The sequence below is a fragment of the Dipteris shenzhenensis genome, chromosome 4 (assembly GCF_047967505.1).
Source record: "Dipteris shenzhenensis isolate YYH24624 ecotype China chromosome 4, Dip_SZ_1.0, whole genome shotgun sequence".
Lineage (NCBI taxonomy): Eukaryota > Viridiplantae > Streptophyta > Polypodiopsida > Gleicheniales > Dipteridaceae > Dipteris > Dipteris shenzhenensis.
In genome coordinates, this window is record NC_141599.1 from 46,304,092 (window position 1) to 46,330,277 (window position 26,186).

The window sequence follows — 26,186 nt, forward strand, 5'->3', positions numbered from 1 at the left end:
CTAACCCTAACCCTAAAGGGTTTGTATATATTCTATTTTTTCAACTAAATCTAGTGTACAGTTAGTCATTTGTGGTGTGCTCTCTAGCTATGCCCTCTCTCCTCACCTCCACTCTTCTCCTCTCCCCTCTTCATATTTTGTCAAATAGGTCCCTTATGTTACCCCAAAATGTCCCTTATGGTATCCCAAAAAGTCCTAGGGGACCCTAAAAAGTCTATTTTGGTATCCAAAAAGTCCCTTGTGGGATCTCGAAAGTTTCTTATGAGACCCCAAAAAGTCCCTTATGGTATCCCTAAAAGTCCCCTATGGTACCTAAAATATTCCTTGGTGGTACCCTAAAAAATCCATTATGTTACTCCAAAAGTCCCTTGTGGTACCCCAAAAGTTATCTTAGAGTACCCAGATAGGCCCATGTGTCAACCTACAGATTACCTCTTGGTACCTCTTAACTGTACCTAATTGTACCTTTCGAAGTATCTTATAGAGTCGATGTGCCCCAACATACCATTCAAGGACCAAAGTACATTGTAGAGTATCCCAAAAACTCCCTTGTGGTACCCCCAAATGTTCCTTATGGTACATTAATAATTCCTTATCGTATCTCAAAAATTCCCTTATGGTACCCTAGAGACTTCCTTATGGTATCCCAAAAAGTCCCTTGTGGTACCCTAAAAGTTCCCTTGTGTATCCAAAAATGTCCTCTATGGTAATCTACAAATAACCTCCTGGTACGTCTTCAAGGTACTAGATTGTACCTTTTGATGTACCTTATAGAATCAAAGTACTCCAACACACCATCGTAAGTACATTGTAGAAGTCAAAGTACCCCAAGGTATGTTGAACTAAAAGTACCATAGTGTACCTTTGAAGTACCCTATGAAACTCAAAGTACCCCAAGGTACTATCCAAACTACCCTGGGGTATGGCATTAGTTGGTCAACCAGTCGTCCAAATTAAATCCCCAAATTTTATAGAGAATTTAATTTTTAAAATATGTTTTAATAGTTTTTAATTCCCATCGATTTAATTCCATGTCCAATCCCTACTTAACACTATCACACCTATTCACAAGGTAGGGGAACCCATGAGTTTGGGAACTATAGAACCATTATGATTGGACATGTCATGTCCAAGATCTATGCATCAATAATTGATATAGAGGGACTAGCCAGTTTGCAGAAATGCAGGGGCTCATGGCAGAGGGGTAGGCAAGATTTCAAAATGACCACACGACCATGGATCATGTACTCACAGTCAAGAGTGTCATAGAGGAGGCTAGGTTACGGAAGTAGAGGGTATATTGTTGCTTTTTGGACTTTCATAAAGCATTGACATGGTTCCACGAGCTTGCCTCATTAGGTGCTTACAAGAGTTACAGCATGGATCAAAGATCATATGGACTATTATGGTGCTTCATGAGAGTGTCTCAATTTGGACTAGTGCCGGGTGGACAAAGGAGATCATGAAAACCATTGGGAACTAGGGTTGGATGGTTGCTCACACTAATACTCTGATTTAGATCCTCATGTACACAAATGACATGGTACTAATGTTCTCCTCTGCTAAGGGCCTAGAGAGACATCTAGATGCACTGTAGGCCTTCTATGAGTCACATGATTTGACGGTAAACCTTGGCAAGACCAAGGTTATGACCAACACATCTTGAGCCATGCATAGGGAGTGATGGATCTTCAGTTGATATTGTTTCCTCATACACCTACCTAGGTGTTGTCTTCTCTAGCCCGCTTCTCTAGCCCGACTTTCAATATGAGACTAGTGATGCAAATAGACAATGCTTCCGCTCCCACTTCTAGGCCCATTGGACCAAGGTTATTCCCTTTGATTCCTTGGTTCGACTTGCTGGCATGTATGGTAGCCCTTGGTGGTGGGGACAGACCTCTCCAACATAGAATGAAGGGGAGAAAAGCCTTCGATGGGTTGTGTCCTTTCTACATATACAGTGGCAATAGTTGGAGCTTTAGCAAATGATTTTGGGATCCGAGATCCTATTGTAAGATAGCATAAAAGGAGAAGGTAGCTCACGGAGTCACCTTCATTATAAAATGAATATAATATAAAGAGATACCATTCTTATAAAACCTGCATAATATCAATGTGATTAGGAATAATAATGTTAAGATTGAAAGTTGGAGTTAGGCAGTGGGTGGGCACATGCTTTTTGTAGCCCCTTTGCACATGGGGGAAAACATCTTCACAACATGCGACTCAAGGGCTTCACAAGACTACTCAATAACCTCAACAATAGGATACACACAAGTGTGGAAGAACTGCTCCACAACCCTACCACAACCCTACTATAGAATATGCACTATGGGGTTGGATGAATTGCTCTAGCAGATGATGGAAAACACCAAGGGGGGGGGGGGGCTATATATAGCCCCAGCCTTCCCATGGTCGGTAAGTTAGAGAGGGAGCTAACCATCTTGCAAGTGGGCCAACATCAACTACCCTAACATGGTCCAACCAGCATGCATCATCAGCCTATAAAGGGTTTCTAGTGCTTGCCAACATGTGGGCCAACAAGGGGCTCAGGAGGCATGCAATACCTACCCCAAACTACCCTCACGGGGGCAGGCACACCCACAAGCACTAGCCCTCTCTCATATGTGACATCAGGAGATGTTCACCTTCAACAGAAACATGGAGGAGATGTTCACCTTCAACAGAAACATGGTATTACTTCAACACAATGAGGCTAATCTCTTCCCAATATGTGATTTTCTTCCATACAAAACCCAATGCAAAGATCCAACATTTTAAGGGATGGATTTTAAACAAATTGTTTGGTCAAGATACTGAAAGCTTGGCATACAAAAATCACTCATGATCATGCAAATGCAAATTAGTCACACATTCCTATATTAGAGCTTTGTCACAATAATTTTATCATAATCACCTGGAAGCTAGGCATTTTCAAAGACATATTAGTTGGACAAAAACTCTTTGACACGCAAAGTACCATTTAAAAACTAGATAGCAAGAAACTCTATCAACACAAAAGGGGGATTGTGCATTCTGATTGTGAGACAATTACTTGTATAAAAATGGTTTGTATTTATTCCTGTGGGTACTTGGAACTCAAAAACTAGTTAAGAATCTTTTCACCACAAGCACCAAACTCATGAGATATACAGTAGTAGAATAGTTCAAAAATGCCTCAAAAATATTGCACAAATTTGAGCCAAACACTCTTATACAAGAGAAACGAGGGTGGATGGGAAGGAGCCTAGAGAAAAGGATTGAAGGAGAAAGATAGGTGAGGGATAAACAAGACAATGAATAGGATATAAGCCTAAGGTACCTTCATGCCTTTGCTATCCTATCCCCCAAAACCCCTCCTTCTAGATCTGAGAACACCCTTCAAATGCTACACACGCTACTGAACTCCCAAACAATCCACACCTTGCACACTTGTCTTCAGACCCTCTGAATGACGGCCCGCAAACTCCATGCAGTTCATTGGCTCCAAGCTCCCTCCACATCTTGGGTATGTAGCCAACCTTTGGGTCTGAACCATTTGAGAGTGTAGTCAAAACAAAACAAGATAAAAGGAAGAGTACACACATGAACAAAACTGCAAATGGGAGAAAAAGAGATCATAAATGAACTCTTGTTGTGTATCTGTATCATATGTGAAAAAATATGGAGTTGGATCGACGTATGAATGTGATGGTTGTACATCACTAGAATCAAACTGTGCTAATTTAGATGAGACTTCCTCGTGCTGAGGGATTACCATCAAATGTGCCTCATGCTGAGGGATTACTATCAAATGTGCCTCATGATAAGGACTTACCAAGAAATGTGCATGATTAGAAAGAGTGGGATGATCCATGCTAACATTTGAAGCATCTGCATCTGATCTCTCAAGGCCAATGAGGGTCGAGTTAGTGTCATAAATTGGTACATAACTTGTGGCAATAAATGGTCAAAGTAGTTTCTCTTGCCACTCATGGATCTTTTCTGAGTCATGATTGGTGTATTATCAACTATGTGATGTGGATAACTTCATGTTGGAGGTAGTTTGGTGCTTTATGCAAGAGGCTTACCTATGTATCGCAAGGTTGTGTACTCGTGAGAACACTGTAAGAGCTTCCCCACTAAGGGGCTTACACTAAACAATCAATAGAAAGCCATGTATGGCAAGGATCAAGCCTATAAGAAAGTGATGACAACTAAGTGTCAGGCATAGCAAAGAGGTTGTACAAGGATGATGTATGTCACATGTGTGCAGGAACCAATGCCAAAAAAAAAAAAATGGGTGGCATGTGTGCATGCAAATGTGCAACAATCCTAAATTTGTGAGGGATCACCCTACCAAGTATCACACTGATAGACAAAATTGCCTAAGCTGGTGACGCATGTGTGAATGTGTGCACTGATGATAAAACTGAATAGGACTGACGGGCATTGGGAACTAATTGGATAATGTGGAAATGGCTTACTTGGCTTGGTGGAGTTGAATCTCCTCTATGAAGGTGCTAGTCTATAGTTAGACTACACGTCAAAGCATCAAATGCAGTAAAATAATTTTATCTTAATTAATTTTAAGTGTTGGGTATGCTGTAATGGATCAAGAGATGGTTCTAATGATGAGGATTTCATGATGTTGACCTATGGAAAAGTCAAAAGACACATCTAAGGTTCTCAACGCGTAGAGCACAATATGTGTCCAATCATTTTTCCTTTTTGGATCACCTCCACATTCCACCTGGATCAAAAGTTATGTCTCCCAAAAGAATAGGCCAAGGCTTTGATCACAAGAGGGCTGGTCAAAATGATGAGGTGTTTTGTGATGAGGTGGTAGGCGAAGGTCACATGCAGAAACACATTGTTCCTGTGAAGAGGCAACTATTCTTGGCTAGAACTCTACCATGTGGTAGTGCTGATTGGGAAGCTGACATGGCACTGGTAGCTTGATGATGTGGCTACACAGATGGCACTGATGACGTGTTAATGGATGTTGATTGGGCACTGACATGGCAGTGTGGGCTTGTCAATGATGATATGGCAAGGTCTCAATGGGATGCTGACATGGCAATGAATGTGATGTGGCAATATACGATTAGCCAATGATGTGTTAGCAAGGTCATGGTGGTAGATAAGCCACATGGCAATCAAGATAAGATCGCCACATGGTAACCTTTGGACCAAGCCCTAAGATCCGGTGATCTTGGGGTGTAGATAAGCTCATCAGATGGAGTCTTTGAGAGATGTTGATGGAATCTTGAGATTCTTATCTTCTTCAACTTGTTGAGGTGTGAGGTTGCCTACAGACGCTAGGCGTTGCTATGTGTACTTGCGCATTGGCCATCATGGAGGGAACATAGTTGATCGACTGTGGGTCATTTGTTGAGTTGAGCACGTGGAGCATCTGGAGCTTCACGTAGAGGTTGCATCTGAGTAGTGTGCTAGGCTAAGCCATTGGGTGAGAGAGCTGTTGAGTTGGTGTGAACACCATTTGCTAGCTCGGTTGGAGCTCGTTGAAGGCTAAGGGCATTGGAGTCATGAATGTGGTGTGTGGAAAAGTTAAGGGGAATCGGGCCGCTCCTCATTGGGAGGCATTTGTGTTGAGTCACCGTAGTCGCTTGAGTGATTAATGGCAAGCTGAACTCTGAGGGAGTGGTGTGAATTGGAGCCTTGTCATCTACTGGAGTCAACCATTCTATAGGCTAGTAATCAGTGGGAGGCTTAAGCCTCTTGTGGTTCTTGTGGTTGTTGTGGTCATTTGGCATTTAGCAAGATTTGCATAATCTGGTCATGGGTGGCATTGTATGGCGAAGCTGTTGTCTTTCCCATCGCCTTGCTATGGAGGGTGTGTCGTTGTAGTGCATTGGGTGGTCTTGAGTTGCTGTGGCTCTCATTGATGATGGCATAGGAGCTTGTAGTAGAGTCCGCGGTGAAGGCGTTGAAGCCTCATTACTTTGGTGTTGGCGAGCTGGAGTCGGACAAAGGTAGATGGACGTTCGAGTCATTGCTTTTGAATTTTGGGTGTGGATATGATATGTTGATGTTAAATTTTGGAATGTGTACTACAACTTGAAGATCAAGTTTGCCGAATTTCATCGACCAATGCATAAGTTATTGGCTAGGCAAGATACGTATATACAAAAATGTCTTGAACCTCACCAAAATTGGCTACACCAAAGCAAACATTGACCCTCTCTCCACACATACAGGCATTTACAATATACTCTCTCCCTCATAGGCCCCCCAACTCTCTCACTCTTTCTCCCCGCACATGTCAATATGGGCACCTCTGTCTAACACACACACACACACACACACAATTATTACTAAATAAAGTGCCATAATCCAAAACTAGTAATGTAAAAGTAAAGATCAATATGGTATTATGATGCATAAACATACATACAATGTGAATGAAAATAAGATTGATTTTCAAGATCCAAGTTTATATCTTCAAAAACCCAAGAATGCAATCTTTCTAATGCTTCTCTTTCTTTTCTCTATCCTTCCGTTAAACCTTGTGTGGACTTGTTGTAGAAGGATACATTGTAATTTGTAAACCCTTGAGAATTCTAAACATTACTTTTCCCCTTCAAACTGTGGCATACACAAGATTGAAGAGATATATTTGGCCTAGGAGAAGGTGAATTCTTCTCCATCTAAGAATGGGAGCAAGAAAAGAGGAACTAAAGAGGTTCACACCAAAAGAAGAGCATGTTTCACTTAGACAAAGGACTTGGACTATAACGATAGCTTGAGAGAAGAAAGTGGTTAAGAGGATTCATTAGGATTCTACATCATGAGAAGAGCCTTTTTTTAACAAGCAAAAGGCATGGATCACAAATGGGGATAGTTTGAAAGGACTTTTGGGTTGGTGTTGGGAGACTTTTGGAAAGTTTTTATTTTTTTGGAGGAAAAATGTTATGCAAGATTTAAGGCCCATTAAGAGAAAGTGGAGAGTAGGAGGGACCACCCAAAAGGAAAGTGGATACCTGCCAAGTGAGTAAATGCCACAATTGGTGGTGGAGACAAGATGGGGCACTAGTGGTAGGGAGTGATGAGCGGCCAACAATAAATCCCCTATTCTTTTAATGTCCAAGCATTCCTATTGATACCCTCTAATGACCAAGCATTCTTTTAATACCCAAGCCTTCTTGGTGGCTAGTAAACTCCTAATCTTGAGATTACAAGTGTTGTAAGGTCCTAGTGCAAGCGGTACTTTTTAAGTGCAAATCTCCCCTAATGAATCTTAAAAATTCAATAACCTACCAAATAAGATGAAGAAAAACTCAACTCTTTCATTTCTTATCAAGACAAGGAAGTTGCAGTTAGGTGTTGCAAGCCACAAGCAATAAAGGGCAAGAGAGCTACAACATAATTTTTATCAAAGAGGGAAGGTTTTACAGTTGGTTAAATGATGTAGTAACTGATGTCCTACCAATCCCCTGAGGTATGAAGAAAGTCATTGCAAGATACAAAGACTATAGTACAAGCACCTATGTTATGAAGAAAGCCATTGCAAGATACAAAGAGTATACTTGCATTGTGTTTTGTAAGATTCTACCTTTCAAGCCCTCAAGATCTTAAGAAAGCCATCAAAAACTATACTTGCATTGTGTTTTCGTTGTGGTTCATGGGATTCTATCTTTCAACATATAGTGAAAGTATGTAGATGCTATAGTGGATGAGTCAAGAAAGATATCTGACATGGCACTAGAGCATATGGCATGTCAAGGTAAATAAATGTAAGGATAATGTTTTGTGATTTAGTGGAGGCCATTAAGATTTATTGCAGATAAAATTATGAAGATATGCCACAAAATCTTAAATAGTGAATGCTTCTTTGGAAATAGGAATAAGCATAGCCAAATCAAGGAAACAACCAATCAAAATAGTCAAAGCTAAAGCTCCTTACTTTCAGGAGCTAGCAAGTAAAACATGTGATGTTGATAAGAAAAAGGCATGTTTCCTGTGTAGAAATTAGGTGGATGAAGTCATAGGAAAGTAATGGTACACCAACAAAATGTGTAAGAGCCAAGATGCTAAAAGTGTGTGGAGGTAAGGATGCATACCTCTCTTAGGTTCTTGACCTATATTGAGATGTTTTTGTCAAAGGATGCTATAAAGTCAATATTGGTCAATGGCATTGATGTAGAGCACTTCATGAGCATGAGCGTTGACGGTTAGGAGAAATCTACATCCCATCTTGGTACTTTCAAAAGGCAAATTTCCATCTTCTCTTCTTATTCAACTCAAAGCTAAATGATCATGACAAAAGGATAAACCATGATGAGAGGAGATAAAAAAGACACTCCTCTGCACAATCATGTTTATAAAAGGATAAATCATTAGAAGAGATAAATCAGATGCAAGGAGGCCTCCATTTAAAAGCATCATTCTAGGCAAAGCTAAATGATTATGATAAAAGGGTTTATAAACCACTATGAAAAGAGATAAATCATATGTTGGGAGGCCCCCAATTAAATTGTTCTTGCTCACACTAACCCCTTGTAAATTTTTATGGGAAAGTATTATCAATAAGGTAGAAATCTCTCTTGGCTAGACATTGGACACTTAGTGATTTCACATGAAGAATGTGCCATATTCAAATGTTTTCGGTTGGTCACAAAGTCCTTCGATTCGGACCACCCCCGAGCCCTAGAAGATGGTTAGCAGAGTCAAGTTAGTCAAAAAATGGCTAACAAGCTCCTCGTGTTCTTTTAATCCTTTTAAAAAATTTTCAAAGTTGAATGAAAAAGGCCCTCTCTTATTGTAATGTTTGTTTAAAACTCCTCTTTTAAAAGACGCAATACACTAACATAGGATGAGGTGGAAACCCACGTCCAAAGTTCCAAAGTCCAAAGAAAATTGCTTGAGGCCTCAAGTTAGTCATGGCTAAACCTATCTAGTTCTTCTTGGCAGGGAGGGTAGTAGGGGAAGAGATCACCAGACGAGAAGTGTCCGTCTTTGCTTGGTTGCGGTACAACAACGTCGAATCCTTTCTGGACCATATCATACAACACGCAGATTGCATCCACATACGGTGTTCCTCTCACCCTTACGTTTATCGCCACGATATTTTCTCCATACCAAAAACAGTGCCCAAGATCTTCTACGTGCACCCTTGCTTCACCACCCAGTTGCATCAATGCACGTTGTATGATCTCCATCTCCGGCAGCTCTCTGAGTATCTGCCAAAGATTAGGACCTAATCTGGACCACACTAATAGGGACCTGCTTGTAGCTTCGCCTTGCTGGGGCTTTATAGAAACGTCCACCATAATTACCGGCCACGTGCCTTTGAGGTCCATGATGAACGGCTTGACCGTAACGTCTTGCACTCGGCCATCCCTAATACAACCTGGGCTAGGTCGGGCCACTGCAGGCTCGACGTAGAGTGCGGACGTCTTTCCAGCGTGAGAGACGCATTCCTGCATCCACCCACTATCGAAAAAGGGGGGAGCGAAGATCGTTCTCTCTTGAGCAGGCGACGGTTCGGGAGCAAAGATGCATTCCCAAGAGGGTTGCCTGGAATCGAACGTCACAATCCGACTGGCAGCGTAACTTGCAAAGATCTTGAAATGGGTGAAGTCGGGACTGTAGGCGCCCATGGCAAACACGTGGAAAGGTCGATCCAAGGGTGGGGCACGATGCGGGAAAGGTTGATCCAAGGGTGGGGGAGGATGCAATAGGCTCTGAGCATAAGCCTCTGCGTCCACGGGGAACTCTGGCACCTCGGTGATCTGGGATGAGGAGGGCTTGAATACAATGAGCTGGGGGATGTCATTGAGCTCACACGTAGCCATGCAGATGAGGCCAGGAGCGGAAGCGACGATGTGGCATTGCCTAGGGAGCCAAGGTGCAGCCAGGTAGCGGGTCTCTGCAGTGAAAGGGCTGTGAAGGGAGAGAACGTTGTGGAGGCTCCAACCGATCAAGTAAGGGGGGTTTGTCTGCCTGTTCGAGAAAAACAAGTCGCTGGGAAACTCGTAAGAGAAGCTTATTGAGGAGCTGGGGGGTCGACGCTGCTCCATAGCCTTGAGAGAATACGCACTTTGTGGTATGAAGGTAGCAAGAGAAGAGCCCTCATTTTATACGGAGGATGGCGATCTTGTGCTGCTGACTGTTGAGTTCTTTGATTGATTGTAATTAGGCTTATCAAGTATGAAGCCAAAAGTCGGACCGTCACACCGTCTTTAGTAGTGTAGGCTCATTTACATTTTTGTATTTTAGAGAGACAAAAGGTTTTTCACATGGGTATTTATGTCATCTCATAGATCATTAGGACTGAGAGTTGATCTCTCACATCATATTTTCACATATGTCACAAATGAGCACTAAGAAGGTGGTTCCGATGTACTCTTAGCTTTCATTTGAACAACTGGTTACGGTTTATGCTTATCTAGATGTGGGGGTGTCCTATAGCCATTCGATCTCCTTGAAATATCCACCATTATGCTAGAGAAAGGTGCATCCTAATGAGAAATCACAAGCTAGCACCTCATGACTTGTCCATGGAGGACGTATGACAAGGACCCATGGTGAGGGTACCCACTCCTACAGAGGGACTAACAAACTTGCAGAGCCAATGTGTGAGTTGAGTACTATTGTCTAATACACGATCTACTAGTAGGGTAGCCACACCTTTCCTTGTCAGGGAATTGTGCACCTCAACCATTGTTAGGTTTTCTAAAGACTATTGATCACTTTGAGACGGTTGAGTAGCATGGGACCATCAAGAAATTTGATGTCATATGCTACACTACGTATGGTCCTAGGGACATCTCTTAGGAACCTTCTCTTAAGGGACGACCATCTTTTGTGTATAACATAGATTATAGAGGATGAGATTGAATCTCGTGCCATTTTATGAGGCTGAGAGAGATCATGTAGGTGATATGATGAGGACACCTTGAAGGGTTGGCATGACCGATCCACACAAATGTCATAGGTGCAGTACCTAGGGAGTTTCTCATGCCATAAAACACATGAAGTTTGATAGCAAGTGCACGCTTGAGAGCATGAAAAAATGTGATGGCCCACCATAAATCACAGATTTAAGATATGGTGACAGCAAGAATAGCATTGCTATAATATGTAACTTGAGAGGATTGGTGCTAGGCTAAGGATGAATGCTAAACATAAGACTGGTAGGCAGTACAAATTTGACAATAGAAGACATGACTTTCACAACTTGGGCATGGTGACAAGGGTTATAAGTATCTTGCTACTAGTAGTTACAATCTTGTGAGTTATTGCATTTAGTGTAATCTTCAATTTTCTTAATATGCTAAGGTCTCACAAGCAACGCTTTTTGTATGGCATCATGTGCTTGGCCATTTGCCAACAAGGAGTCTTGAGTATCAAGATGCTTACAACTTTGGTTTCCTCACTATCAAGATGCTTACAACAAGGAGTCTTGAGTATCAAGATTCTCACAACTTTGGTTTCCTCACTATCCTTTCGTTTCTTGTCTTGATTGTTGCATTTTTCATTTATCAATGCATTTTGCATACCATAAAATTGTTTGAAAATGCCGTCCTTTTTCATCTTTTGATTGTCTAGAGTTGCTGCCATGGACTTGAGAAGGACTCCCTCTCTCCATTCTTTATCTTCATTTTAGTGTTCTTTAGTTGTTGCTTCAGGCTTCTCATGTGCTCCTCTACTTCGTGCCTTCTCTACCTCTCCTCCATAGACAACTTTTCAGCTTCCTTTTCCTTTTTCTTGGTTGCCTTGATTTCTAGTTGTGCTTGCAATTCCCTTGTGTATGTTGCATCTGCTACCTTGGGTTGTGCTTGCTCTACCTTGGCTTCAGTATCTTCCTTGAGGTTTGCTCAAATACCAGACTTGATTGTTCTTCATAGGCTATCCTTTGTACCTACCTCACCTCCTCATCAATTTTGTGCAAGTGATTTGTAAGGCCCATGCTCAACAGGTTCACTCGTATCTCATTATCCTGGCATGATAGTGGAGATTTGTGCTCAAAACTATACTTAAAGATTTTAAACATGATTTTGGTTATCACCTTTAAATATGAGACTTCATTATGAGGCTAGAGGAAGAGCCTTAAAGTGATAAAGATGAGAGAGAAAGAGACATTCATTTTGCAAAGACTAAGCAGGAATGTTTTGCACTCTATTCATTTCATTTCATCATCCAAATATACATGGAGACAAGAATTAAAACACTACAAGATGAAAAGATCATTGAGGGAGTTGGGAACCACCAAAGTCCACACCCCTTTACATCTCATGTGAATAGACTTTAAGGTTGACCACTCTCAACCTTAGAGTGAGTGCTCACACTTCAATGCATATTCTATAGCATACATTTATGGCATTATCACTGGCACACCTGGTGGATAGAAATTTGGAATAAATTCCTAACCTAAGCCCATCAAAATGTTTCTAGATTTAATCAAATGGAAGTTAGTAGACCCTCTTCATGATGTGTTAAACATCACATCAATCCAAGACTATGCTGGAACATAGAGTGAAGAGCCTGGTGCAGTACCAATGTTCAAACTACTCCCAAACATAGATGTCTACTAATCTCCAAAAGAAAGAAATTATTATGTCAATTAAAAAAAACTAAGCTATAGTGCATATCTGTATTATGTGAGTGTGAATATACAATGATACCATTTTATGGCAACATGCCAGGGCTGGGAACCCATAAAGTTTAGTGTCATCCATACATGATCATAAAGGATGAAAACATAACATCATGAATGAATAAGTATGTCCACATTTCACCGAACATGGAACGGACATGACATAGGCATCGAATCACCCATTCAAGTAGATATATGTCAATGAAGCTCCAGCATCTGTACCATACGTTGGTAACAAAGTATCAAATCCATATGCAATACACAAATCAGCCCCATAATACCTCATAAAAGAATGGGATATACCATCCACCGTATGGAAAAATCCATCAACATGGATCCTATCACGGTATGGATCACACATCCTCAAACATGTTATCATGAGAAGTAATTACTGCACGATGAGTAATAGCATTAGAAGGCTCAATAACACTTAATGCATCATCATATAAACTGTACCAACATAATCTAATATCACTTTTAGAAAAGCAAAACTTGAATTTACGATTACTATTTTGGATTACCAGTTATTGTTTCTATTTCAATTTTACTATTACTATTCTAGTTTCAGTTTACTGTCCAGTTTCTGTTTTTATTCTAGTTTTAGTTATTATTACTGTTCCAGTTTCTGTTATTGTTCTAGTTTCCAGTTTACTATTTTACTGTAATTTAGTTTCCAATTTACTGTTTTGTTATGATTCCATTTTTTAGTTTATTGTTTTGCTATAATTCCATATTCAGTTTATTGTTTTGGTGCATATTTTGATCATGAACACACACCAAAATTTGGAAAACTTTTGTTTGAGATATTTTAAACTTTGGGCTCTTATGGCTTCTTTTTGGGCTCTTTTGGCTCTGGTTTGGATTGATCCATTCATCCTCATCTTTCATGCTTCTCATTTCCTCAACATAAGCATCATCATCATCATTGCTTATACTTGTATTTGATATTTTTTATCGTGCTTTTGCACTAGACTCTTCCCAAAAATTTGAAACTACATCAAAACTCAAATTTGAATGTATATCATCATCATTTGCATCCAAGAATTCATTATCAAACGCAGCCATAGGGTCAACACATAATATAAATTTATCATCCATGATATTTAAAAATTTTGCTTGTCAAACCATCTCAAACATTGGTCCTTCTGGAAGCTGAATGTCTTCTATAACTCCTTGACTTCTTGGAACATTTAAAACAATAAATTGATTGTCTAGAATACCATCATCATACTCAATTTATAATAGAAACTACTTAATAACATTCTCTTCATTCACACACTTATCAACTTGAACATCAACATCATAAGCTGAAAATTTCTCTTCAAGATTATCATCCACATTATCATGAGTTGAAATATTATCTTCAACGTTGTCATCCAAATCTTGATTCAGTTCTTTTTTTGTTTGTTGATCCATTTGTTCATCCATAATAGGAAAAATGCTTACACATGAGGTTTTAAAATATTGCTCAATATCTTCCTCATCATCACACTTAAAAATTTCAGCCTTCGCATAATCCACAACAGATGATGCATAAATATCAAGACAACCATTGGCTTTGTTGCTTTGAGTCGATTTAGAAATGTGTCTTAAACCTTCTTTGTTGAATGGATATTTTAATTCTGGGTTCTCAAAGATTTAATTTGTATTTACCTTCTCTTGCTTCCACATCACATCAACACCAAAAATTGGTGCAAATGCAAAGCAGGTGCATTCATCATGTGACTTCTCTCAAAGAGAGCTCAAAGAGCAAGATCTTCATTAACAATCGATAATTCATTTCCTTGTTGCTCCAATTGCTTATAAAATAATCCAAAATTGATTTGCATTAGATAGTCTTCGTACATACCATCATCTTTGGAATTGGAATGATCATGTTCTCCATGCGGAGTATATGCTGATTATAGAATATGAACTCTTCCTAGAAGCTCTAAAATGTCATAAATATGTTGACGAGATCTCCAATCACCTTTGTGAAATCTGATATGCCAAGCTTTTACATCATCAAGAAAATTTGAATAAACTAAAACCTTGTCCAAGAGTTTACAAACCTTTTGGATTGATTCTTCTTCACAAATGGCTAGATAAATCTGATAAAATTTCTCATGTCCAAGAGCAATGGACAATACTTCTTGTAATGACCTTGTTGTGAACAATTCTTGCAAGAATATAGGGCACAATATTTCTGAAAGTGAGAAAATTCATCACACAGTGAGCATTTCTAGATTTTTTTTCTAATATTTTGATTTTGCCATAATGATCCAAAATTTGGAAATCATGCAAAAAGAGGTACATAAATACCACGGCTTCAACTTTTGGTTATTGTTGAAATCCAATTTTGAATCCAGATTCGTAAGTCTCTCTTCCGAATCCCAGTATCGAATCCCTCTCTAGAATTCGGATCCTCGTTCTCTTTCTAGAATCCAGATCCCTGTTCTCTGTCTTTTGGATCTCTCTCTAGAATTTGGATTGTTATTCTCTCTCTTCTATATCTCTGTTTTGGATCTCTCTCTTCTAGATTATTGTGCTATTCTAAATCTCTATTCTATGTCTATTTTTTGGAATGACTGTTTTTTTCATTTGAATGCTTTGAGCCCGTATCGTGGCTTTTGATTCTTTATAGGTCTCTCCTTTTGATTCTTTACAGGTCTCTCCTCAATGCTGAATTTTCTCCTTTAGATTTATTTGAAACTTTTAAACATCTTTGAATGTGATTGTAGCTAGTTGGAACTTTAGGGTTAGGTTGTTGCATCCCATGTTATTCCCCCAACATATCTTCTTCTCCTCTTCGTCATTTTTTTTTCTCCTCTACTATTGTTCTTTTTGTGGTGGTACTCCTGTGTTCTTGACTCCTCTCCATGCTTTGCTAGCTCCTTTATCTCCTCACTTGAACTCGAGTAGGCGGCTTACAGGCTCATGCAACGTGGATGATGGCTTCTCTGCTTCGAGTTTTGACACATCTCTTGTAGTGGATATGATGCTTGTCCATCTTTGTTTGCTAGGTTTGGTTGCAAATAGCTTAGTTTGTGGTGTTCTACAAATACTCGTCAAAATCCTAAGGTTTTCATTCATTTCATTATCATGCCATACTTTAATGGCGGTAGCTTGTTGCAATTCCTTCAAATTCTTCCAATGGACCAGGGCAGGTTCACACGCTACTTCCACCATGTCTAAGGAGAGGAGTAGATTTGATGACCACAGCAAGCAGGGAAGTTCAAGCTACATTGGAGAAGGAAGATATTGCTCGAATCAATGTCTTTTGTGAGAATCTCCTTCATAGCATCCATGCACTTGTGGATGGTTTGGCAAGGCTGCATGCACAAAGGTGGATGCATACAAACCTACACGTGGGCAACATCTCATTAGGGGATTTTGGACTCAAAAAGGGCCTCATAAGGAATGGATTAGCAAAATGGATTAAGAATTAATAAGGCCTACAAAGGTTCCCATCACCCCATATGGGGACAAAAAAGTACATTTTCCTAGGCCCTTGGTGGTCCCCAAAAGTGCACCTCCCTCTCCCAGTTGGAGGGCCCCCCCATTCTCAAAAAGTTAACTCTCTTTACAACATTTAGGTGGTCCACATTCCCACATGGTCTTTGTCTTGTGAATGAAGACTGATTTGAAAAATAAATAAATGTAATGGAGGGCATGAACCAACTAACACCCACATATTTTGAACCAAAAGTAAACTTCATTGATGATTGAATATCTTATCTCATCTTCATTCTAAATGCATCTATAGAGAATGGATCAAGAAGAGGCCATTTTGGAATATCAAAGTTAGGGAGAGGAATAGGACGAAGGCTTCCATATGCACCTTCTCTTTGAGGAACTTGGTAACATGAATTGTAGAAAAAAATACTAGATTTTGTCAAGGAGGCAATACTCCATCCTGAGAACATTAATTCCTTGATATTTGGATGGAAAGCTTGAAATATTCCCATGAGACTCTCCAGAGGTTGGGTTTCTAGTTTGGTAGAGGGAAAGATATCTACATAGAAAGCAAAGAAAGATGTTAATGGGCCAATCAATCTGTCTCTCTCACTCTCTACATATCTCTCTCTCTCTCACACACTTCTCTCTCTCTCTCTCTCTCTCTCTCTCTCTCTCTCTCTCTCTCTCTCTCTCTCCTCACTCACAAGTCTCTCTCCTCTACTATCTCCCCCTAACACCCCTTAACCCCCCCATCTCTCTCTCTCTCTCCCTTGCCCCCTCCCCCTCTACTATCACCACAAGACACCCTCTCTCAAAATGCATGCACATATACAATCATTAGAATGCACAATTGAACTGAAAATGAAAAAAAGTTAATGTGAAAGAGAGATACAATTTGAAGGAAAGCAAGTTCGACTAGTAGGGTCCAAGTTCATGTCTCAAGCCATGTACACGTGTTGAACCTTCACCTTAAGTCCTTTTTTTGTATTACGAAACCCAACAATGCGACCCTTCCAATGCTTCTCTTTCTTTGCTCTATCCTTTCTAGAAACTTTGAATGGACCTATTGTGGATGGTTGCATTGTGGCCCAAGACATTAACCTAAACTCTTGAGGGATCCAAATATCACTGTTGTCCTTCAAAATGTGACCCACACAAGATTGAATTGATAGCTTTGGCCTAGGGGAAGGGGAGTGCTTGACCATTGTAGAAAGAATGGGAGCAAGCAAAGATAAAGAGGTTGGGAGGAGGAAGAGGTTGAGAGGAGGAGGCTGAGAGGAGGTTGAAAGGAGGAAGAGGTTGGGAGGAGGCTGAGAGGACGTTGAGAGGAGGAAGAGTTTGGGAGGAGGCTGAGAGGAGGTAGAGAGAAGGAAGAGGCTGAGAGAAAGGTGGGGAGTCAATGGAGATAGTTTCGGGAGACTCCTGGGAGAAGTTTGGGGTGCTAAGGACACTTTTGGAAATTTTCAAATTTTTGGAGGGAAAAAAAGTCACGGATTTGGGGGCCTACCAAGAGAGCCTAGGAGGGTATGGGGACCATCCAAAAGAAAAGGAGGGGAGTAAATGCCTCAAGAGGTGGTGGGGGAAAGAGAGAGGCAAGTGGAAGCTTAGTGGGGACCAAGGAGGACTCTCCACCAACAATATGGAATCCTCCATTCTTTTAATGCCCAAGCCTTCCCATTGGCTGGTTTGCTAATCTCACAAATATTAAGGGACTAATCCAAGAGGCCCTTTTTGAGTCCAAAATTCCCCTAATGTATTGGATTTTGTTGGAAAGTCTAGATGTTGAGTAGGCATCATAGAATGGGGGATGGCCATGGACTTCTCGGAGAGTCGAAAGGCATTCAAGCATCTAAAGAAGCAGTCTTTGGAGATAGAGCTAACTTAACTGAGAGATTTCGTAAGAAATAGGAAGAGCATGGGTGGAAAAAGTGGCTTGCACCCGAGTTACAAGAAGTAGCCGTAAGAGGTAGATATACATGCCATGCAGATACCTATGTATTGGGATGGATCATTGTTGAGATGTCTGGGGTTATCTTGAGAATGCCTGGGGTTATCTTGAGAATGCCTCCCTCTCATGTCATTAATGCCATTAAGTGTCATGCATAGGAACAAATGATGCATCCCATTGCCAGTTAGAGAAAGCCACTTGTAGAGACCATTGATAACTTAAAGAGAGCAAAATGTGAGGGAGAATTGGCTATGAGGCCTATGGATATATAGAAAAGTTCCTAAACCTCACAAAAAATGGCTACACCCAAGCAAAAATGACCCGATGACTTAGAGAGCACCAATGGGGGAGAGGACACCGAGCTCTAGCAAAGCGGCCCTCAACATCCAAGAAGAGGCCCTCCATATTAAGGGCAAAGAGGACCTCCTCTAGCGAGGTGATACAAATTCAAGCCAGGGACAGTGACACTTTGGGAGATCAGAAATTTTCAAAAGACCATCGATCTACTCATCCCGATGGCAAGCTTCACAAGGGTGGTATGCGAGGTCATGCAAGACCTCAACAATAGCTCAATGTCTTGGTTTTATAGGCGCAGAGTTGTGGAGGCTCCTTGGCATATTTCTAGAGATGCCTTGCTTGCCATGCAGCATGCAACTGAGGCCTACCTAGTAGACCTCATGGATGACACCCAACTGGCTACCATCCATAGGAAAAGGGTCACAGTGACTGCCAAAGAAATGCACTTTATTGTCCGTCTTAGGAAGCCCAAGGGCACTTAGGGATGTTTTATGCTCCACCTTGGGCAATAGTTAGACTTCATGTACTCTACCTACGAGTATCTCTCTTGTATCAGCCTCTTTTAAATATAATAAAATGTCTTTTTTTGAATTGTCTTTATATATGCAATCTCAAATTTCTTTTCATTGTATTTGCAATCTATTAATTTACTTACATGCAATCTCAATTTACTTACCAAAGACTTTCTGATGACGTATACAGTAGGAAAATGAAATAATAAACATCAAATCTCAATAGAACATGCAAAAGGAAATAATACTCAATTTTACTTAACATGGAAAAGGAAACAATGTTCCGTATAGCGGAAAGAGAAAATAATTTGAAAATGGTATTCTTTATTGACATAGAGTAGTATTACAAAGAGCACCCACTTGAACACACAAGCTACACTTCTTCTTGCTTGGCTCAGATCCCTTTTTTGCTTGCTAAAGCAAAGAGGATTGCACAATTTCATTCTCTATAGCTTGGGGATCTATAATGCCAGCTAGCCCTGCAAGAGCTACAATATTATGGAGAGGATCAGATCGTGTGTCCAAGAACAAAAATAAAGCTACACTATGCCTAACCAAAACAACATGATCCACAGTAGGACGGATGGGTGTCATCTATTGAGATATGGTGCCATGAGCACATAGATTAAAGGCTAAAGTATGGTATAGGAAAGAATCAAAGTAGCCACCCTAGGATGTGAACTACATGATGTGGAGATGTGGATCAAGGATATCCACAAGGAGAGAAAACATTTAAGGATAATTGGGAAACAACCTATAAGAAGTGGGATATAGTAGTTAGAGCTTTTTGGTACAAAAGAACATCCAAGAGAGGCCGCAATTACAAACTGGTACATAAGAGTCCAAAAACATGTGTGTACTCTCATCTACTAAGAGCTATTAAGTTCCAGATGCAACCTATGCCACAACGAAAGAAGGGCAAAAGTGTCTTCAAATTGGATTTAGACACACATGAGCACATCTTGTGGTGTCTTGGAGTGGTGGATGAGGATGACTAAGACAGTACTAAGAAAATGTATGTAGTCTCATTTCTAGGGAAACAATATGTCCACTGGTCCTACAAAATGGAGTTTATATTAAGACTGCCTCTTTTTAGTATATCCCAAACAACCACCGTGCTGGTTTTATTAAATTATTTTGTAAATACCAAATGGTAAAACCCATGCTTATTTTTAATATATCCTAGCAACCACCGCGCTAGTTTCCCATAACGAATCCACACATCCTACAAATCCATTCATCTTGTAGTAATAGAAGCAATGCATCACATAGTGGCTGTTAATATCCTAGTGCAAACCAACCATCGTGCTGGCAATATCTTATCCTGCACTAATCCTGCACTACTACCGTGCTATCCCTACACTATTGCCATGCTATCCTAAAATTTGTTTTGTAGTGCTAGTGCCCTTTAGACTGGTCATAGTTAACCTCATATTTCAACCATCGGGCTACTCAAAAAATTTAAGTACTAACGTGGAAGCAGGTCAATACAAAATCAAGTATTACGAGACCATGAGAATATTCACAAGTTCAAGAAATGTCTGCAAGATTTTTATTATTTCAAAACACGACATTTTTCTTTTTCAAGGAAAATCCAGACTCCCAACTATCTTATCAGCCTCTCTATAGCAAGCATCTCCCAGCTCTTGAGGCCAGCCTAATGCACAATGGCAGACCTCTTTGCACACTCAAAAGCTTTTAAATGGGGTACTCCACAGAAGAAATCATTCACCACACTCAAAGAGAAGTTGACCACAGAGCTAATTCTGATAGTTCTTGATTTGTATCAGCCATTTGATGTGGATTTTGATGCCTATGGGGAGTGTGTTGGGGCTGCATTGCATCAAAATGGTCATGTAGTGGCCTATGAGAGTAGAGACTCTGGGATGTCGAGAGATATTTGAGAATGTATGAGAAAGAGGTGCTGGCTATAATTCATGCCCTCTATACATGGAATCATTATCTTTTGGGTGCAAAATTTATAGTTAAGAAAGTTTGAGGCTTGCTTGACTTTGCCGACTTATAAGCCCATAGTAACTTATCTTTTTGCTAGTAGTCCTCTTCACCCTGGTCTTTGCGCTCTATATATCTTCATGCCTCTATCATGTCTTGCCAAAAGAAACCTACATCATGAGCTTGACAAGTACCTTAAAGGAGCAGGAAAAACAATAGCCACGGAAATTAATATTCACCGCCTGTGCCAACTCCAAGTTATACACCCACCACTGAAGCATGTCCTCCGTGTAGCTATTTTTCTCCTCCTTCTCTGGGTCTGTTTCTATGAGGATGCCATCCAACATCATTTTCATATAGAACAAAAGCATTCCTAAGTCTTTTGGGTATGCCATAGATTTGCAGTAGGTGGATTCATGTACAGAGTTTGGATTGGTGTACAAAGTTTTGGGGCTAGATTTTGTAATGGGATCTTAGTTGTGTCTGCAATGCACTTAAATAGGGAGAGAGCTCATTGAGCCTAACCTTCTTATTCTTCAGTCTCATGTTAGTTGTCTAATGGAAATCTTTCATCTCACATTAGTCGTCTAATCAAAATATTTGGTCTCACATTAGTTCACTAATCAAAAACTTTCAGTCTCACATTAGTGATCTAATCGAAATCTTTCATCTCACATTACTTGTCCAATGGAAATCTTTTGTCTCATTATTATCACCACGCTGGCATGGATCAAAGGACACTGTCTAGTCACATAGCTAAGAAAACATTGCCCAAGTAAACTCTAGAGAAGATTAACAATTCAATAGATTGCACATAGATTACATAGATTACAATATCAAAGACTCCTTTACTTTAGATTACATCTCAAGGACTCCTTGTTGAGCTCCCTGATTACAGGTTCAGCCATCCTTGCTCCTTTACAAAATGGGGTTAGTTCCTTCCTGCAGGGGCCTGGCCCCTCCCTTCATGCCGCTTCCTCTTTCCTTGATTTGAGTAGGCTCAGACCTTCTTGCTCCTTTCCTAAATGGGGTTGGTTCCTCCCTTCAGGCTCCTTTTACTCGCAGTCAAGCTCGGTTTTGGCCTTCTTCAAATTGAGCCCCTTGTCTTTAAGATGTTTTTCCCAAATGGCAAATTGAGCTGCAGCATATACTTTCTTGTCATAGATAGCTATAGCAGGTAGGCATATTTGATCTATCCATGACCAGGGCAATGACAATTTGGCATTCTCTACATAGCGATTTTGTATGCACAAACACTCCAAAGCAAAAAACATGCACAAAGTGGTAGCATGCAGGCCATCGGTGGATACAGTAGTCATCTATGATTGGGATGGTAGACCATGCATTTCGGACCCTGCTACATGGTAGGATAGGCATCCGATTTAACTATTGTGGCCATCAATACCACAGTCTTGCTATGTACATGATGAGGCTGCTTCTTGATTCCTTCCTCCCTCATCCTAAGGCTACGTATGTTCTCCTTCATCTCCTCCACTTTTTGCTCACTTTGTGCAATAGCTTCATCGGAATCCCTCAGCATCTGTTGAAGCTGCATAAATTGCTGAAAAACATCTTCATGGGCCGTTTCCAACACTTCCACTCTAATTTGTAAATCTCTCAAGATGAAGATTGCTTTTCATAACTGTCGAAAGCCATGGCAAGCTCATGCTAACATCTATCCTAATCTTCTTGCAAGGTCTTGTAGCCTGCTCTTTGGCAATAGTGTTTTGAAAAAACAACCCTCACCATGGCTACTACAAATTGCTCCACCGTGGTGGCTGTAACTTGCTCCACCATGGTGGCTGCAACTTGCTCCACCATGGTGGCTACAACTTGCTCCACCATGGCTACTGTGTGTATCCTTCCTGGCCTGGGGAGCTACCTTGTTGTCTTCTCCACCCCGGATGCTCTCTACCCCATCCTTCCTAGCCTTGAGTCTCTCTCTCAGCTCCTGCATCACCTTTCTAGTTTCTGCATTCTCCATTTTCAACTCCTCCATCATTTGGTCTTGAGTCAATGTTCAATGTGTTCTGCATGTTGCAGAGCCATTTGGAAACACCCTCCTTTTCGGCTCTCTGATCTTCAAGATCCTTTTGCATCTTTTCTAGCTCCTTGTCTACAATGTCCCCATCATTTCTCACTTCTTCAAGCCTATCTTGGAGCTCCATGCACTTCTCTACTTCTTCTCTTCTATGCCTTTCTAGGTCGACCAATTTTATAGCAGCCTCAACTTGCTCTTATGCCTGCAAGGCCCTCATTTGTGCCTCCTTTACCTTGGCTTCTGCACCTTCCTTGAGACTTTTCTCAAGTTGCATTGCCTTTGCTGCATTGGTGGCTTTCTCTTGTAGAAAAGTCACCTTCTGAGACATCTACTTATCGTATTGCTCAAAATCCCTTTGAGGGTAGATGCCATCGGGTGCATTGCAACTCCAGCAAATTGAGATGACAATTGGGATTCGCCATCCATGCAATTCTTCAGGTTGGTTAATACGCTCTTACAGATTACCCTTAAGAAAGATACATCATGTCTTTTTAGTTTCTCTATTGCTGCTTGAACCTGCTAGAACTTGCAGGTTCCTATCATATCAGGAACGAGGTGAATGGTCTTCTTAAGCACATCTTGGAGGTCTATTGACAAGCTTGAAACCCTGAATCCACCATCTTTACAAATCTGAGTGTTGAGGTATATGTCTAGAATATCATGTCTCTTCCACTGCTGCTCAAAAAAGTGTGCTTGCAAATTGCCTCTAGAAATTCCTAGAGCATTTTCAATCACGCTTTCATTGATGGTAATCTTTCGACCTTGACAGACTAGTTGCCTCCTTGTACCAACCTGGTGAAGTTTTGAAGAGCATCCAAATTGGGATTTTGAAGAGTGAGAGAGAAGCTCTCATATGTCACGACGTCAAGATCAGGGGAGGAGGGGCTCTCGCACTATGTTGTAGAGGGGGAGAAAATATTGTGTGAGGAGCTCCCGAACTCTACAAGGTCCATTACAAGAGGGGATAGAAGTTGCAGGAAGAGTGCAAGGGAGATAGAAATGGTCGAGAGGGATAGAAGATGAAACAATGAAGGAAATGGAATAGTGGAGGCTTGAGTTTGCAGTCCAATTGCAAGGGAGAAAGAAATGGTCGAGAGGGATAGAAGATGAAGTAGTGAAGGAAATGGAATAGTGGAGGCTTGAGATTGCAAGGGAGAATTGTTGAGAGATATGGTGCCATGAGCACATAGATTAAAGGGCAAAGGTATGTGATAAGGAATGTATTAAAGTAGCCACCCTAAGATGTGGACTACAAGATGTGAAGATGTGGATTGAGGATATCCACAAGGAGAGATGTGGATGAGAGGATCACACATGTGTTGACTATTCTAAAGGCTCTCTCTATATAAGAGGCCTATCATGTATTGTTGTATACACATTGCAAGAGATATAGATTTGCTATCTCCCTCTCATGTCTTATTTAGTGTACTTTGAGCCTCCATAGGTCTTATGCTGATCTAGTTGCACTAGGTTTAGCACGATCTTACAATCTTTGACATGGTATCAGAGCAGGTTTAGCTAAGCCTAGATTAGATTAAGGTCATTGAGAGATAGATCTAAGAATCCTTAGGTAGATAGAGATTTCCGTTCTTTGAGAGAGAGATGTTTTTCTTAGTTAGAAAATTCTTTGATTAGCATTGAGATTTCATTGTTAGGATTCCATTTCATCCTTTGAGAAATATCATTCAAGAGAGTGTGTTTGTCTTAAGGAGAAGAATCTAATCTGTGAGGCGGTTGGAAGAAAGGTTCTCCATCAACAAGCTTCATCAACGATGGACTTCCCATAGCTTGATCTCTCGCAGCTCCATAGCCCATAACTGCCATAGCAGTGAGCACTCAACAGTAGCCACTTCAAAGAGCTCCAATGAGTACCACCTAGCAGTGGATCTAGCGCTTCTCCATTGAAAAACCATGTACTCCAACGCCAACCTGTAATGTCTCCAATGCAGCAAGCAAATTCACCAATAGCCAGCACAAGCATGGACTTCGATGCAATCGACTGCAACAAGCTAAGGGCCTAGCGACTACACCGGCCAGCAAGGATCATGGCTCAGCGCTGACAACACTTCTACAACCAGCTGGCAACAGACTCCGCCATCATGGACAACTACCAGCCTCCTCCAAAGCCTTCATACTCTGCCTCCACGACCGTTCAGCAACAAAACAGCTGGATCTGTGTTGTGTGTTGTGTGTTGGTGTCCGCCAAACTGCCTACCTACTGCCCACAGTTGTTGCAAACAACCTCAACGATTACTACTTGTAGATGCAAGTCAGAGCAGGAGCAGGGAAGGCACCCACGCGACTCAGCCCACAACACCATCGCTAGCAAGCTCCAAGCCTTGCCATCATCAAACGACCTCTCCAACGACAATAATCTGCCTCCCAAGCCAAGCTCCAACGATTGTGGATCTATAGCTGCGCCCTCTGCATCTCCAACATAGCCTCTCAACGGACTACCAACCTCCAAGCTCCAACGATCCTTGCTCACAGCAAGATGGCTCCCTACCTTCAATGCTGCTCGACAACCCATGCTGCATGATCGTCAACACACCCCTTCACAGTCTCACTCACTCCTCACAGCACCTTGCTAAGCATCACATCGAGCGAGAAGAAGACGCAACAGAGGGAGAGAAATGGAATGCCCACAACCAGACGTGGAGATAAGGATAGGCTTGGTTAGTGAGGCTTGGTCAGTAATTGGCCAAGTGGAAATGCCACATGGCAGATAGGTGTAGTTAAGTGAAGTTTATGGTTGGGTTTGTTTAAACTTTGGGTTAACTCATTTAGTTAAGAGTATGCCACATGGCTAAATCAAAGTCTGGTTAACTTAACCCACCATGGCTAGAGTTAGGGTTAGTTATGCCACATCAGCATGCACAGTCAGCAGTGCCACCAAGGCAGTAACGTCTTGCTAAGCACAGTAGTGTGAGTGCAGCATGTGAATCCCCGTGACACATCATCAAAGGCCCCTCTTCTTCATCAAAACTTCGATAAGCCGTAGCTTCCAATCCAGGAGGAATCTGGACACGCTCCAAAAAGGAAAAGTGATTGTCTTTTTGAGCTCTACGCGCCTGTCAGATCAGAATCATTGTATGCAATTAGACACTGCCAATATTGAAAGAAATCAATTGGTAAGACCTTTGCAACAAATGAAAAAGCAATGCGTGAATGCAGAAAGCATGCCAAAAGCACAAGTGCATGAGATGACCATAGCAAAAAACATGGCATCCACATAGAAAGCATCAAGGCACATGGAAGAACAAAGCATCATGCATGAAGCTACACCAAGCAAAGAAGCAAACGCCATCGTCATCAAGCCATGAGCCAAATGGTGATATCAATGGAATGTATTGAGAAACAAAAACCCTTGCCAACCTTGCCTATATGTTTGTAATC